Consider the following 17,918-nt stretch of genomic DNA (forward strand, 5'->3'; position numbering starts at 1 on the left):
AGGATTGAAACACTCACATTGGAAAGAGTAGCTAATCTCAGTCATCTTAAAGGACCATCAGAGGCCCTTAGGTTCTGTGGAATAATTGTAAATATTCACTCATAAGGAATTCCACACAAATCTAAAGAAGAGGAATAATTTTATCCATGTATTCTTGTGTCTTCTAGCCCTCTTTAATGTCCCCTTCATAAATTAATTTAAGCAAGACATGGTGGAATTTGGTGATGTATCACAGAGTATTTGCCTTAAATACAAATCCTGCAATAATAAGCCAAAAATACATCTCTAAGGGGTGGGGATATGCTTCAGTTGGTAGATTGATTGCTTAGCATGTGCCAAGCACTATGTTCCATCACCAGTAAAACACACACACACACACACACACACACACACACACACACACACACACACACACACTGATCATTGTGCAAAGAAAACCTGTAACCCAACACCCAGGAAGCAGAGGCAGGAGGATCTGGAGTTTAAAGCTTGAATGGATTATAGTGAGTTTGAGGCCAACTTGGGCAATGCGAGATCCTGCCTTTAAAAAAATCATCTCTAGCAAAGAGTCTTTGAGTAACATACTGAGAAACAGGCATGAGAGTTTTCTTCGGGGCTCTATATAACTCCTTTATTCAGACTTAGTAATAGCACACAGATGGACAATTCTCCAGGTTTTCTTTCTCCAGAAACTGTCTTAAGATGGTTCTTGGTGCACAGAACGTTACCAGCCACCATGTCACCATGTCTGCATCTCATCTTCAAAGTCCCCTGAGTTCTCAAAGGCCCAGTGCATCTTCCCACTCCTAGTTCCACCCCCCTTGCATGGGACTGAAGCCTTCATCCTCCCTGGAGTTGCTTCCTGACAGCTTCACTGCTTATGCTAGGTGCTGTCAAAGTTTCACTCCATCAATCCATGCTATAAGATACTATTTAAGAAAGAAATTTCATCGTGTGGCTCTTCTGCATAAAAAATACTCTACTGTGGATGATGCCAAAAGTCAAACTTCTTGTGAGCCTAGGCTGTGTGACACCTAAGCTGATCTACTTTTCTATTTCTAGTAAACACTATCTTCATTGTCTAAACAGCCCATGAAACTCACGTCTATAAATTATTTTTATTGAATAAAACTTATCTCTGAATCAAAATTTGACTCTGTATATATTCTTGAAATGGATTTGTCATTTCCATCTTAAAATGTAATACAGTTTGGAAGTCTTTCTTTTCTCATTTCAAATTATTTCATTTCTCCTTTCACTTGGTACTGATTCTAAATCTTAGGGTAGTTCAACATGCCCCTTTATATTATAACAGAGTAAGCACTCAATTAGTGCACAGTGAAGTTTGTGCCCATGCTGACATCTGTACCTGAGGTTTTCACTGCATCTAATGCCAAGATTAGAGGCTATTCAGTGTTGTTGGCAGAGGGCAAGCAGTCTATCTGCCATTCTTGCATTGATTCCTATATATGTTTGCATCATTTATGTCCAATATGAATGAAATCACATCCTTTTCCACTCTATGCAGTGATTGGGATGAAGGTTGGGCAGTGTAGTTTTCTGATTGTCATATTGGTTTTCAAAATTTAGATTTTGCTTACATCTTCAGAGGATATAAAGCAGCTCCTCTACTTTCCCTGAAGACCTAGCAAAACTATTGGGGGAGATCTGCTAGGTATATGATTACATAAACAAGGACTTGATAATATAATATGTGTAAGCTTGTCAAATCCTTCACTTGGAGCACATTTTCTTATTAGTGGGAAACAATGTATATTAAATTAGTGATAGAAGACTACAGAAGTCAAAAGCCAATTGGGATGATAATTGCACTCCTGTCTTACAATGTGTTTGAAAATGGCCCTGCTAATACTCAATGAATATCCAATCAATAATTTGGTCTACCCAAACTGGTACGGAAAATATAAAATGCAATGGTGTTATCAGGCTCCTAATGTCCTATGAAGTCCTCATATGAGTCTACTTTGTTTGGTCAGGAAGATGTCCTACAGGATACAGTGACATATTAGTTTGTTTTTCTAGCCTCTTCTGCTAGAGTGAGCTGCCTATTTCCTCATTTAGAGAGGCAAGATGTTTAAGGATATTAATATTTCTCTCTTGATACATGAATCTAACTATTAAACATGATGTTAGGGTGACTAAACTGTGTGCATGCAAGCAGTAGACATGACAAAAGAGAACCTTATAGAATGGTCTCAACAAAGATGAGCAAATGAAAATTGAATTTTATTTCAGAAGTATATTTTGTTTTACTTTCAGTTCTCAACTGAATTTGAAAACAACTGAAATAATTTAACTTAGCAGCAATTGTAAAAGTTAGGGTTCATGGTTTTAAAATGCAACATGGATTTGTGTGTGTGTGTGTGTGTGTGCGCGCGCACGCGCATGCACACTCAGGTGCGTATGTCATTTCAGGCTCATGACAATAATATGAAAGCAATTCCACTTATAACACAATTGTGTGATGAGGCTTTTGAATTTGTCGCAGCATAATCCAGAGAAGGGATTTTTATATATCTCTGGCCAGTCAGTAAAAATTAACTGCATGATGAGATTGGTCAACAAAGAAAACTAAAAAACATAATGGGAAATAGATAAAGCCATCAGACTGAACACTTTATGTGAACAGGTTGCCCCTGGTGGTCTTGAGCAATCATACAGGGCTATGTTAATCACTAGTTAATGTCTTTTACTTGGGTTTGGACAAGAGTCGGAACTATGGCTCCAGGCATACATGAGATAAGCATAGCATTGTGATACACACAATTGAGATTAACCTGTATAGTTTGTTCCCCCCGAGTCTCAGCCAAACTTTCCTAATTACCTGTGTCTCGTCATTGGACTTCTTCCTGCCTCATTTATAATGTTCATAAGCGAAACAAATAGATCTGTCACAATTGAGGAAATCCTATTTGAATGCTGTTGAGTTGCATATGTAACAGGAAGTCTAAAGGGTGTTTTAACTTGTTTCTTCCTATTATCTGTGTGGGTCTTCCCAAATCTGTTCTCCCTTATTTTGAAATAATCATATATTTGAAAGTGATATAAAGAGTAATAAAAGAGTACTGGAATTAAAAAAGGTTCTCTATTATGCACTCTTCATCCTCATTTGGGGTAAGTGTGAATTATGGCCAGAAACAATAACATATGGCAAACAGCCTTTGCCTGTCATATACAGAGACATAGGATCTGCTTCTAAGATCGAGTGAACCTTGAGGCTCACAAAGACACTTTAGGAATGTGTGTAGGATAACCAAAAACTTCTTCCTTTAAAATGAATCTGTTGAGTTAATTAAAATTTTAACCATACTGTGTGTGCACAAACACACATGGGTGTTGTGTATGGATTTCTACTCACTGACTTTTCTGATAGAAAAATAGGGCTCTACCGGCCTGGCCTTTCTCATACACATTCCAAGATTTATTTCAACATGGGAAACCATTCCAGCAACTAATTTTTAGAAGGCGTTTCACCTAAGAAAAGATTTGTGAGTCCACAGCTCTTCATAGCCATTCTACCATCAAGAAACAATGGGGAGGTTAAGAGGTAGCTATACCCATCTAAGTGCTTTCTCTGCAAGTCACCAAGGGTCTTCCTACAATCCAACAACCCTCCTTCTAGTTAGTCACTAATCAAGCAGCATATCCTGAGAGCATATTTGGAGGAAATAACTGTCTGGTTTTACTTTTATTAATAATGTTTTTAAAGTATACTGTATTTAGGAAACAAATGTGGGAAAATATGATTATGAGTTTGAAATAATATATTATTCTTTGACAGTAGATTGTGCAGTCCCTAAGAATAAGCCTGCTAGAAACTTAATACTATGTGTCATTGTCTACCAATAGGTGCATCAAGGAAATGAGATGTGGGCAAGGAACAATGGTTTATGCTCATGGTAAAGTGTTACAGCAAACTAAGAATTCAGTTTCTGCTCTTCACTCCTCAGAGTATCACACATAGACATCATTCATCAGTGCCCCTGCATCTTTCTCTAGTACATGATGAAGAGGCCCAGTTACTATAGCTTTTGTGGAAATACAACATGGCAGAAATCGAGTAGCTTCGGAAAGGCCTGAAGCAATTGTGTTGTTTTTTGAAAGTGCCTAGCTCAATGTATATATTTCATCCTGAATGTGATAAATGGAAGAAGTGCTTAGGAATAAGCTAAGAAACCAGTGGATGTTTCTGAGTTATCTGTCTCACTGCTGCTCTCTGCTGTGGATATCACTCTGTATGCTGTGAATGTGTTGCTCTGATTTGGTTGATAAATAAAACGCTGCCAGTAGCCAGGCAGGAAGTAGAGTAGAGGCAGGATAAGTAGAAAGGAGAATTCTGGGAACAGGAAAGCTGAGTCAGAAGTCGCCAGCCAGACACAGAGGGTGCAAGACATGAAGGCAGAACTGGGAAAAGGAACCAAGCCACATGGCTAAACATAAATAAGAATTATGGGTTAATTTAAGATATAAGATCTAGCTAGCAAGAAGCCTGAGCAATACCCTTTTAATTAATATAAGCCTCTGTTTGTTTATGTGGGTCTGAGTGACTGTGGGCCTGGGCGGGACTAGAGAAAACATCAGCTACAGCTCTCAACCTGGATACTTGATCCATTAATCAGTATAGAAGTTCTGATATTTTCCTACAAATACCTTATGTCAGTTTTAGAACCTAATTTAAATAGTGTCATCTATGGAAGCCCAGTTCTATAGTTTCTTTTCCTGTTGCTGTGATAAATATCAAACTCAACATTAAAGTATAAAGAGTTTATTTTAGCTGACATTTCAAGGCACTGTCAATCATCACAAAGAAGCAGCTGATCTCATGACATTTGCAATCAGAAACAAGAGATATGAATGGTTCTATGCTAGTTCTCAGTTCAGGTTCCTTAGTCACTCAATCCAAGATCCCTACCTAGGAAATGTACCTACCAGAGTAGGTGGGTGTTTTAGAGTTTCTATTGCTGGGATAAAACATCATGACCAAAAGCAACTTTGAGAGGAAAGGGTTTATTTCACTTTACAACTCTTAGGTCATTCTCCAGGTCAGGATGGGGACTTAAGACAGGAACCTGGACACAGGAACTGATAAAGGCCATGGAGGAGTGCTGCTTGTTATTTTGATCCTTATGGCTTGCTCAGCCTGCTTTCATTTTTTATATATAACAAAATAAAATATAATAAGATAAAACAAAAGCTATCACATCAGAGACAAGACAAAGAGAAGGAAAAGAGCACAAGAGAAGGTACAATGATTGGAGACCCACTTGTTTGCACACTCGGGAATCTCATAAAAACACTAAACTAGAAGCCATAATATACATGCAAGAGGACATGGTGCAGACCACCATAGGTCCTCTGCATGCTGCCTCACTCTCTGTGAACTCATATGAGCTTTGATCATGTAGATTTAGAGGGCCTGTTCTCTGGTGTCCTTCATCCCTTCTAGTTCTTACACTCTCTCTGTCTCCTCCTCTACTGGGTTCCCTGAGCCCTGAGGAGAAAGATTTGATGGAAGACATCCCATTTAAGGCTAAGTGTTCCAAAGTCTCTCACTTCCTGCATCATGTCTCTCTGTGCGTCTCTGTATTTATTCCCATCTGTTGCAGGAGGAGCTTCTTTGATGATGGCTGAGCAAGACATTGTTCAGTGAGAATAACAGAATATCATGGTTGCTACGTTTTGTTTTTTTTTTTAATGAAAAAAATTTTTATTCACTTTACATACCAACCCCAGATCCCCCTGTCATCCTTCCTCCCACTCCCCCCTCCCGAGTCCCACCCCCTTCCTCTCCTCCAAAAAGGTAAGGCCTCCCATGGGAAGCCAGCAAAGCCTGATCCATTCAGTTGAGGCAGGGCCAAGACCCTTCTCCCTGCATCAAGGGCAAGCAAGGTGTCTCACCATAGGTAATGGCCTCCAGAAAGCCAGGTCATGCACCAGGGATAGATTCTGATCCCAGTGCTAGGGGCCCCTCCAACAGACCAACCTATACAATTGTCTCCTGTATGCAGCAGGCCTAGTGTGGTCCCATGCAGGTTCCATAGCTGTCAGTCTAAAGTTCATGAGTTCCTACGAGTTTGACTCAGTTGTCTCTGTAGATTTCCCCATCATGATCTTTTTTTTTTTGGTTTTTCGAGACAGGGTTTCACTGTGTAGCTTTGCGCCTTTCCTGGAGCTCACTTGGTAGCCCAGGCTGGCCTCGAACTCACAGAGATCCGCCTGCCTCTGCCTCCCGAGTGCTGGGATTGAAGGCGTGCGCCACCAACGCCCGGCTCCCCATCATGATCTTGATGCCCCTTGCTCATATAATCCCTCTTCCCTCTCTTCAGCTGGACTCCTAGAGCTTGGCCTGGTACTTGGATGTGGATCTCTGCATCTGCTTCCATCAGTAACTGGATGAAGGCTCTGAATCACCTTGGGAAGGGAAAAACAGATGAGATCTCCATGAGTAAACTGGGGATGGGGGGCCTTTAGATGGGAGGGAACGGGGAATGAGAACATGAGGGAATAGGATGGACAAGCTGGGATAGTAACGGAGTGGGAGAACAATGAAAGATATAGCTTGATAGAGGGAGACATTATGGGGTAAGGGAGAAACCTAGTGATAGAGAGATGCCCAGAAATCTACAAGGATGACCCCAGATTAGACTACTAGCAATATTGGAGAGGGTGCCTGAACTAGCCTACACTGGTAATCAGATTGGTGAATAATACCCTAACTGTCATCATAGAGCCTTCATCTAGTTGCTACATTTTTTTTTGGGGGGGGGGTTGAGACAGGGTTTCTCTGTGTAGCTTTGTCCCTTTCCTGGAACTCACTTGGTAGCCCAGGCTGGCCTCGAACTCACAAAGATCTGCCTGCCTCTGCCTCCCAAGTGCTGGGATTAAAGGCGTGTGCCACCACCGCCCGGCTTTGCTACATTTTTTTTAAGAACAGTAATATTTAGTTTTAAACTAGGTCACTGGGACATCTGGTTTGGGGCCACCCAAGCAGTGTAAAGTATGGGTTCCATCTTGTTTGGGTGTGCCTTAAGTCAAATCAGATATTGGTTGGTCACTTCTACAAGCTTTGTGCTAACATTACCCTAGGTATCCTGTAGGCAGGACATCATTGTAGGTCAAAGAATTTGTGACTGGCTTGAGGGGCCTGCCTGCCTGCCTAGGAGTGGCATCTCCCACAGTGATCTGTGCCCTCCCACATCAACATTGGTCAAGAAAATACTCTACAGGTTGGCCTTTAGGTCAGTCTGGTGGAGACATTTTCTCAATTGAGCTTCTCTCTTCTCAAATGACTTTCTCTTGTATCAATTTGGCTACCAAACAAATAAACAAACAATAACAACAAACTAACCAGAACAGTAGGCCTTCTCACTTGGATGAGCATAAACAAGATAATTCCCCCATAGCCATGCCCAGAGGTCCATCTTCTAGGAGATTCTAGATTCTGTCAAGTTGATGATTAACATTAGCCATCAGACATGGGTTGAAATGCTTCCTAAATCATGCTGAACTTTAGTTCCATCAGAAATTCAGAACTGAAACTACTTAAATTGCTCTTTTTTAAGGGGTGACAATGGGTTGGTTGTCTCTAATAGTAGGGACAGTGATAATCATGACCAGGCATTCTCCACTAGGATTAAATAAAATTTTGGTATGGTTTCCCACTTCTAACAGCTGGCTACAATTGTCAACTTTTTAACCTAGAATAACGTGGGAATTTTAATGAAGGATTGTCTATACAAGCATGATTAGAAGAGTGTCTTATTTAATTGGTGGTATGGGAAGACCTAGTCTACTGTGGGCAGCATCATTTCCTAGACAGAGGATCCTAAATTCTATGGAAATGGTAAAAACAAGCCATGCACAAGTAAATAAATAGTTGAATATATATGTATTCATCTCAGTGTGCTCTTGATTAGATGCAATATGACCATCTGACCAGCTGTTTCAAGCTCTTGTCACTGTGACTTCCCTTCTATGATGGATTGTAACCTGGAACAAACTTGAAATAGGTTTTGGTCATGCTATTTCAACATGAGAGGGAACTAATATGCAACTCAAGAAAGATGATAAGAAACTGGAGGATGTGAGCATGGGTTATGAGTCCTCACCTTTTAGTATGAGTATTGCATATGTGTAGCTTGACTACCATATCAAAGTTTTATGATTGGGTGGCTTTTTTCATCATTAAGAAGACTGGAAATTTGAGGTCAAGGTACCGTTGTGGTTAGGTCCTAGTGAGAGCCTTTGTGCTGAGTTATAAGTAACTACCTATACCCTGAACACTCAAATAGTGGTAAGTGCGAGTTCCTGTCTCTTGCTTTTCACATCATGTTATGGGGATTTGATCCTTAAGATCTTATCTAAACCTAATTTCCTTCTAATGGTCTTAACTTCCAAATGTTATCACATTAGAGATTCCAGATTCACTACGCATATTGGGTAGAGACACATATCTAGCTGATAACAGCATCCTATTTGATCCTACCTGAGAAGACCCCTGAATGAAGTTGATAGAATGAGCAAGCACAATACTGCGAAAAGAAGATTAAGAGTTTACCACGCAAGTGAGTCAAGTAACAAACTGTGATATGAGCATGTGATTTGGTGGCCAAACGTGAGCCAAAGGATGAGAGATGGAGAAACATACAAAAGAACTTCCCAAGGAGCAGAATACATATATACCCTACCTGCCCCTCTGATTTTCACTCTTCATTCACAAGGGCAGTGATATATGATTGAAAATGGCTCTTGTAAAGGAAGTAGATTTTTTGTTTTTCATTTCAAGCACCCATGCACACACCCTTCTCCAGAGAACCACATGCCCATTCACTAGGTTGATATCACTAGAGGCTGTTCCCATCTTCTACCTTGATCATAGTCCTATGAACCATGTCTCTTCATTAAAACACATCACATCACCTTACATATAACTAAACTATCACAGCAAAAAAACAATGTGAATGTTTGGGGCAAAACTATTGACAGAATGTGGCGAGGGTAGATTTTGCTCTCAATGATGTTGGCCTTATAAAATTTAAAACTGAGAGCTGCCGTTAGTTGTCCATCTTTATACAACATGATAAGAACTTGTCTGAGGAGTGAACACACACAGAATGAAAGAATACTCAGATCTGAGAAAAACACATTTTAGACAAGATATTGGAGGATTTAGATCAATCTATCCCAGCCGGTCCTCCCAGACAAACTTGGGCAGAATTCCGGGGAAGTGCAGAATTGGTTGTATGACCTGAAAGAGGGTTATCATAAGTCAATCTTTAATCAAGTCCAGGAAAAATAAATACACATGATGATATTTTGACCATTAATTGCTCTTGACCACTTGGATAATCTTCATACACTGAAATGCATATTACACAGACAAATGAAACCATCATTTCCCTTAAAAGGAGTTGAGGTGGGTCTCCTATTACTTGAGGTATGGGAAGCCTGTGCTCTTCAGCTCTTTGGAGATTTAAATATCTCTCCTCTTACTTACAAACTTGTTCCCAAGGCTTGCTGGAAAACTTTGGAGCACCCAACAAGAAATCAGGATTCTGATCTTAACCCTGCTCTTTCCCCATCTGCCATCACCAAGTTGGTGAACTTCTAGACATTTCAGTCTCATCCTCTAAAGAAACTGAGGTGAATACAATCCATCTTGGCTATCTTCAAAGGTTGTGAGGTGATAGAAAAATAGAGCATTGCAAAATTGTTCTGATACAAATTGATATTGCTGCCATTGGAGCCAGCATTTCAATGTATGAAGGTCATCCAAGTGGTCAAGAGCCATGAATGGTCAAAACATGACCATGTGTATTTATTTTGCCTGGGCTTGATTAATGATTGACTTATGATAACCCTCTTTCAGGTCATACAACCAATTCTGCACTTCTCTGGAATTCTGCCCAAGTTTGTTGTCATCCTGTTCCCTTTTGAATGCACTATTTGGGCAGAAAGAGTAGAGGCAAGCTGCAAACTTTCCCCAGTGCGAGGTGAATGTGATCTGCCTTATTAGCCCTCCCTTATAAGCTATGAGTCTCCTCTGCTCAAGACACAAATCGATTTGCTAGGCATCTGCACAGGTTGAGTCATACTAATTCTTCCCAGTGCAGGACAAGTCTCCTTATCTAGAAGTAATTTAAGGATGTTGTAAGAAAAAAAAAACTCTTGAGATTTTTAATTTTTTATTAAAGTGCTCACATATTTCAATGGGTCTGTGCCAACTCTAAGACATCAAGTCATAATTACATAGCCTTGAAATAGATGGGGGGAAAGGAAAAACATTTGATTTCAAAAATTATGTTCCATGTGAAGACTTCCCTTGGACAAAGAAGCCTAAAAAGTTGAGGTAGCAAATTGTCCTAAACAGAGAACTGATCAGAGTTTTCCTGATGGCCTGTCAGCTCTTTCCTGAGACACTATTTTTTTCCTATGTCCATAATATTGAGCGTTAGAAGTTTTTAGTTTCCCTCTTAAGTTAGGAGACAATCAAATGTAGCTCCCAAAACAAGAGAATAAACTTAATTTCCAGAGTTCTCCCCCTCTCAACTTCATATTTACTTGAAAATGAATTTCAATCTATATATCTGACATCCTAGAAAGTAACTGCATCATTATAATGTTTTAAATAGCTGTTATCCACTTCTGTAGAGCACCAAGAACTCGGGATAAGAGACATTCTAGCAGCCACATGAAGGCAGTAAAAAAAATAATACCAGGCCCAAAACTGTGTAAACAATGAGTTGCCATCACCATATTGGTAACAAAATATCCCTAGAGGACATTTGGTAATAATTTTTGTGTTTGTGATTCTTGGAACAATTGCAGCATTCCCCTTTGTCATCTTCTTTTAGACAAAACCTCTTTCAAGTCACCTGGGAATGTCTACCCTGTGTCTTATCCAAAAGGGAGAGTAGGCATTCCTATGCAGAATCTGTAAACAATACGTTCATTCTGGGTACAAAAGACACAGTCCCCAACTTAGGGTTTCAGTCTGCCTCTTCCATGTACCCAAGTCAGAATTAGTTGTAGATAGTAATCACAAAATCACACGCTTTGGGAACTAACTGCAGTTGTGAGAATAGGGGAGATGAACAATGAGTCCTTTATGTACATGGCATAGCTACTTTCCTCCCAGCCCATTAGTACATGGATACCTTGTGTGCTGTGACTAGTCATCCAAAGCACAGTTCTGTCCCTGTCACTAGCAGCCTTGTCAGGCTTATTGAATCCTTCTGGAATTCCAGTTTGGAGACTTGTTTTGCTTTGTATTTGGTTTTCAATCTTAATTCCACAACAAGAAAGGAAGAAGCGTGACTTAGAAAATAATCCATCAGGTGATCTAGCCTTGACTTCAATGTCCAGTCTCAAGTCAACAACGACAGCAAAAATGCAAAAGTCAAGCCAAAGTAACGCTTAAAGGTCAAGGTGACTCAGTGGCCTGTTAGGAGAATAGTTCTAAACTAACTGACCTGCCTTAAAAAAACAAAAGGAAGTGGATATTAATCAGGATGAAAAGTTTAACCCATCGAAGGAGAGAAAACCAGAAGATACTTATCTACCTAAAAGTAAAATCTGAAGGGTTGAAATGATAAACACAGGCTGCAACAGCCTGCAAGGAGAAAAGTGAAAGTAAAAAGTAGCAAATATCTCATTAAAATCGGCCCTTCCCTGTGGGTTTCCAAGTATTTAGTGCTAATTTTATTTCGTAGTTTATTTTGTAGTTGTATATAGTTTCTAAGAACTTGTTCTCAGGCCAGGCCTAGTCAGTCACTTCTGTAATTCTAACACTATGGAGGGAAAAGAAATAGGATCAGTAGTTCAAGGCTAGCCTCAATTCCGTAGCAAGTTTTTGTCCAGCCTGGGCAACAGGAAACCCTGTCTTTTAAAAAAAATGTAAAAGAAAATGAAAAGAAAACAATTAGTTCTCTAAGAAAGTTGGCTTTCTCCCCTGTTGAAAGCTCATATCCCTAAATTAGCAAATAATTACAGTAATAATGATAATGATGATAATAATAGCAGTCTTAATATTTCCAAGGTGAAAAGAGCATCTGATTAGAGCCTGGGAAAAGCTACAGGGAGAGTTGGACTATGGTCCCACTTCCTGTAGAAGTCCTTTGTCACTTTATTGGTTACTAGGAACAAAATGTTTTTCTCAAAGAAGTGGGCAGTATCCTTCTAGAGAGACTTAGATGGGAATGAACTTCAGAGAGTAACTGCTCTGGAGGCTGGTGTGTCAGAAGACTCTGGGTTCCAACGGGAACTCAAGCTTGTGGAGTACAACATACAGAATGGTTTGAACCTCCTTTCTTCTTCCATAATACAGGATAGGAGGCTATTGGTGAGTTCCATACAGACCCACTCAGCCCTAACTCTGTATCCTCAGGACCACATCAGTTTTTATGATTGTGGACACAGCAGAATTTGTGATCTAGGGCATCCTTAGGAAGCCTGTCCTCTTAATCTTTTAACCGTGCCATAGAGGAAGGTAAGTGTAAGAAGGTTATTCAGGGAATCTTGTCAATACTTAATCTTCTAACAGACACTTTCCTCTCCCATTAGAGCTAGGATGTCTGTATGAGGGGCATCGAGGGTGGTATTTGTAGAAATCTCTGTTTGTGTATGGATGGGTACATACCCATTCATTTGTGCAGCTCAAGAATAACATGTTGTATAGCATAAAGAACTCACGTGGGAGAATAGATTCCTTATTGCCATGAGGCAGGCAGCAGTTGCTGGGACTAGGGCTTATGTAAGGCTGTGCTCTCAGCCCTGGACTCCAGTGCCCAGTTTCCAGCCAGGATCCAAGGGGTCAGCGTGCCAGGTGAATGAAATCCTGCCTTTGTTTGACTGCCCCAGAGCCTCTCTCACTCTGGGACGTTCCGTGCAACAGAAACCCAGACACACTTATTATACAGAAACTCAGGAGGAGAAGAGGAAGCAGGCTTGTAAGTGCCAAAGGCAGTGGCAGAAACTGAATAGGCAGAGAGTGCTTTCTGGGCCAAAGCAGCAGAGTGTCCCAGAGCCTCAGAGATTCCACAGTCTGTGAGGATGGGAGAAAGCGTCCTATGAAAGCAGTCTACCAACCCACATCCAAAACGGTGTCATTCTGAAATACTGAATTATATAGAAAGGATTTTTTTAAAGAAAGGTCTTAAAAGCATATTTTCATGGAGATTCTGAATTGTGTGCTAGCTGAATGGAAAGCTGGGCAGTCCAGACTCAGTAAGTACAGAATAGGTGCCACAATAATGATGTCACTGGTCTACCAAATTAATAAAAAAAAAAAAACCCACAGTAAAACTATTAAGTGATGTCATATAAACCACATAAGTATTTTCATTATAAAAATAGTAAAAAATAAAAATAAAGGAAAAATATTACTTGCCATAACACTCACACTATTCACAAAAAGTTTTAAGTCAAGTTTAAGCTTCCTACACTTGAATTGTTCATTCTCAGTTCTAGTTCCCAAGAACATGACTAAACCCAAGATGTGGGGTGGGAATTCTTTACTAGATACTCAGAAACATTCAAATGTAAATATGAAGGAAGGCCTAGAGAATTCTGAGTCCTGTCAACAAGAGAAGAGCATGCACTTGTTAAAAGCTCACCCTATGTCTGCCATTGGGTTATTATTATTATTTCAGAGTAAACAATTCATGCTTCACTGCTCTCCCTAACATTCAGGACTTCCTTACTCTTTTTCTAAAACACCCCCTCATTGTCATGTAGCTGCTTTTCTTCCATGTGACTGATGTCCATGTAGGCTTAACTCAAACAGCATGACCTTCTCTTCTCCATTATCCTCCAGGCAGCTACTGAGACTGACAGTTTGTCTATCCTGGGGGATTTTCTTTTAAATTCTAATAAAATTGTCCTGACACTTCAAAAGATAATAACTCATGATTCTGATAAAGTAACTAATATGACAAAGTCCTATATCCAGCATTGCCTGTTTGGATCACTTCTTCGTATATTAGAATGCCTGAAGTTATTTGTCCTTTTATCAAGTCTGTAGTATCATAGGCTGTGGGGGTGTTTGAATATGAGATGTGATTGAACAACAAGTCTTTAAGAGTCCAGCAGGCAGTCAGCAAAACCCTACAAACATGCACAAGAGGAGCCCACGTTGGCTAACAAGCAGTTGCCGATCATCTAAGACGAAGCACTGAGAGAAATAAAAAGTATATTGTCCTGAAGGGCTTTCCTCAAACTCAGAATCTGCACTTGGTGATTGACATAGGATTGCTTACAAAGAATCATGGGAAGTTAACAAACTTCAACCTGAAGTAGGGGAAGCTTGCATAGAATCTCAGAGGAGCTGGCATGGCTGGGCAGGCTTCATCACAAGTCTCTTGGAGGGAAAGGAAAAGTTTGGGGTCTGGCTTGTTTCATTTGGAAACCATGCACTTCACTCCGCACATTATTTCTGCATTTCAAATGTTTATTTTTTTAATCTGCCAATTTGAAAATATAACTTTTAAAAACACTGTTGGAGACTAGGCTCTGCATAAACACCTGGAGACTAAGCTGAAATGTATTAGTCAGGAGACTGAAACTCCTCCTGTGCAGTCCCAGGGTAACTCAACTGTAACTAAGAGCAACAGTGCAGGATGGCAGCGTGATAGGATTCAACAGTGCTAAATCACTCTCCCTCAAGGTCTAGAACAGCTAAAGTACAAAATCCCAAATTTGCCAGTGGTTCAGATCCTAGTTTCATTTGATCTTATTTATCTATTTGACTAGCTGGCTGGCTATCTATCTAACATCTGTCTATCATCTATCGTCTATCTACCTATCATCTATCTATTTATCTAACATCTATCATTTATTTATCTATCTATCTATCTATCATCTATCATCAAACTATCATTTATCTAATACCTATTATCTAGCAAGCTATCTATTATTATCATCTATCTCTATAATCTATTTGTCCATCTATCTATCTATCTATCATCTATCTGTTCTCTTTTTATTATCTATCTATGTAGCTCACTAGCTTTCTATCATTTATCTATCATCTATTATTTAGCTAGCTAGCTTTCTGTCATCTATCTGTCTCTATCTATCATCTATCATCTACCTGCATATATATATATATATATATGTATGTATATATATATAATCTATGGATGATATTTGTGTTTATTTGTGTACCTATATATCTATTTATTCAGTATCAGGGTCTCTGGAGAGGCATGTCTACTGCTCTGTCATTCACTCCAGCTCTATGAGGTAGGGTATTCTTTGATCAGTAATGCTAGGGATATCACTAGGCAGGAAATCCTTCCTCTGGAGCAATGTATAGCGGACTAATCTCTCTCTCTCTCTCTCTCTCTCTCTCTCTCTCTCTCTCTCTCTCTCTCTCTCTCTCTCTCTCTCTCTCCAAGAAATAATGCTCTTCCCAGAATTCCAAGGGGAGAGAACACTCTGGGACTGAGGATTCCTGGAGGCCAAGAGTGATAAGATTCACTACAAGAGCACCAAGAGGGAGCCCTGGAGACACACTGTTCAAAGAAGACTTTAGCCTAGTATGGGGAAGGGCTACACAATGGTGCTGTGCGGAGTCCTAGAGTTGTGCAGCTTTAGAAGACTCCTAGAATGGGTATTATCAACTGTTTTTTTGTTATTTTTAAAAAGATACACTCTAAAATAATATACTCTGATACGTATGTTCATATTAAACACATTTCATCTGTACTTGACTTACTCTTTCACTCAAAAGAATAATTCATAATTATTATTACAAATATTCAAGAATTTGTTGTATTTTAAATTTTTTAATTGAGTTAATAGTTTAGTTAAAACTAATTTCGAGAGAGTGGTTGTAATCAGTATGTTCAGATTGTATAAAATATAGCTGTTAACTTTATTTAAAAATAGATATCTGATTTTATGGAAAAGGATTACTTCTATATTAAAATTCAATTCATTAAAAAACAAACTTGATAATAACATTTTAACATGTTCAGGGCCGAAGAGATGGCTCAGTGGTGAAAGCACTTGTCCACAAATATAAAGACTAGAGTTGGGACTCCAGACCCAACATGAAAGCCGGATAGGCTTGGCAGCAAGCAGAGGCTCCATGGACCAAGCTGGCTAGCCAGACTAGTTGTATCAGTGAGCTCTCAGTCCAGTTGAGAGACCTTGCCTCAATGAATAAAGTGAAGAGCTATTGGGGTAGACATCTTATGTCAGCCATGAGCTTCCATATGGATACACACATATGCATACTCACCCACACAACACAATCCCGCATATATGTGAACACTTGTATATATGCACACACATCACATACACATGAGAAAAAATTAAAAGAATTTAGTTATATTCATGAAAACCTCAAGAAAATTTCTGTGTCACTTCTGAGAAATATAATTTTAAACGTTAGGAGCCAGGAACTGTTGGATTCAAAGAATGAAAGAAAAGCATCCAAGAGACAATTTGCATTCTCTTCTTCCTAAACCTCTTAGATATCACACATGCCACTGTGTTCCATTTAGCTTGTGTAATTCCAAAATTATGACTAACCTCAGCACTTTCAAATCATTCTAATAAGACTTATGTTGGTGAGCTATGAATTCTGTTTTCCTTATCTTTAATAAGAAATTAAATTTTCTTCTTTGTGTCTGACGTTTACATTCCCTTTTAGATTTCTCATTTCTATTTCTTAAAGAGGATTATTTATAGTCCTTGGTACTTTATCCATTAGCAATTGCAGTTTGCTAATGCTCATAAATAATGGCAGTGCACTGAACCACTGTTGGGACCACAAGGCTCCTAGGCCCTGTCCTTAAAGGTGAACAATCATGGAGAAAGGACAGCATAAATAGACTAAATTAGAAAGACAAAAGAGAGTCTAGGTTGGCCTGTTTTAGAAGCAAGGGAAACACTTCAGTCCAATGCCCTGCAAGAAAAAGCAATGAGAATAACATTGAAATATAGATTTTTCAACATAAGAAAAAATGAAAGGACCTTTAAAAAATATTTAGCAAGTTATGCAATGTCTGAGATGCACAGTGAGATAGAAACCAGGTGAGATACTGGAGGAGAAGCCATGATTAAGACAGCACTGTGCATGCCAAGCTCAACAAATATTAGTGTTCTGTAAGATTTTTATACAAATATGTATGAATATGTTTTTCAGAATTAGTCTAAAAAATAAACATGAAGTTACTGTATTGCAAACAAGCCAAATGATTGTTAAAAATTCTTCTCTAGAGCTGAAGGGATGGATCAGTGGTTAGGCCCTCTGCATAAGAGAGACAGTTATATAGCTTGATCTGCTTAAGGGGACTCCCTGGCAGTAGGATCAGGATATATCCTTGGTGCATGAGCTGGCTTTTTGGAGCCCACTACCTATGATGGGACACCTTGCATAATCTAGATGCAGGGGGAGGGGCTTGGACCTGCCTCAAGTGAATGCACCAGCCTGTGCTGACTCCTCATGGGAGGTCTTACCTTTTTGGTTGTGTTGGGGGTGGGGGAAGGCTGGGGGAAAGAATAGGAGGAAGGAAGAGAGAGGATCTGTGGTTGGTATGTAAAATGAATAAAAATTTTCTTAATTAAAAAACAAAATAGTACTGGATAGTCTTCATGTGGGCCAGGGTTACTTTCCCACCACTCATGTGGTGGATCACAGCCCTCTGTAACTCTGGTCCCCAGGGACTTGACCCTCTTCTGGCCTCTGCAGGTGTGAGGTACATACATGATACACAAACATACATGTAGACAAAATGCACATAGGCATAAACCTTTTTTTAAAAAATGAAAAATGTGTCCCTAAAGAGTTGACAAAGAAGATTTTAGTGATTAAATTAAGATCATATTCCTAGTATTAGACTTATAATTAGTTACATAGGAGTTTTTTATAAAATGGCATGGTTTTAAAT

Source organism: Peromyscus maniculatus, chromosome 14, assembly GCF_049852395.1.
Source record: "Peromyscus maniculatus bairdii isolate BWxNUB_F1_BW_parent chromosome 14, HU_Pman_BW_mat_3.1, whole genome shotgun sequence".
Classification (NCBI taxonomy): Eukaryota; Metazoa; Chordata; class Mammalia; order Rodentia; family Cricetidae; genus Peromyscus; species Peromyscus maniculatus.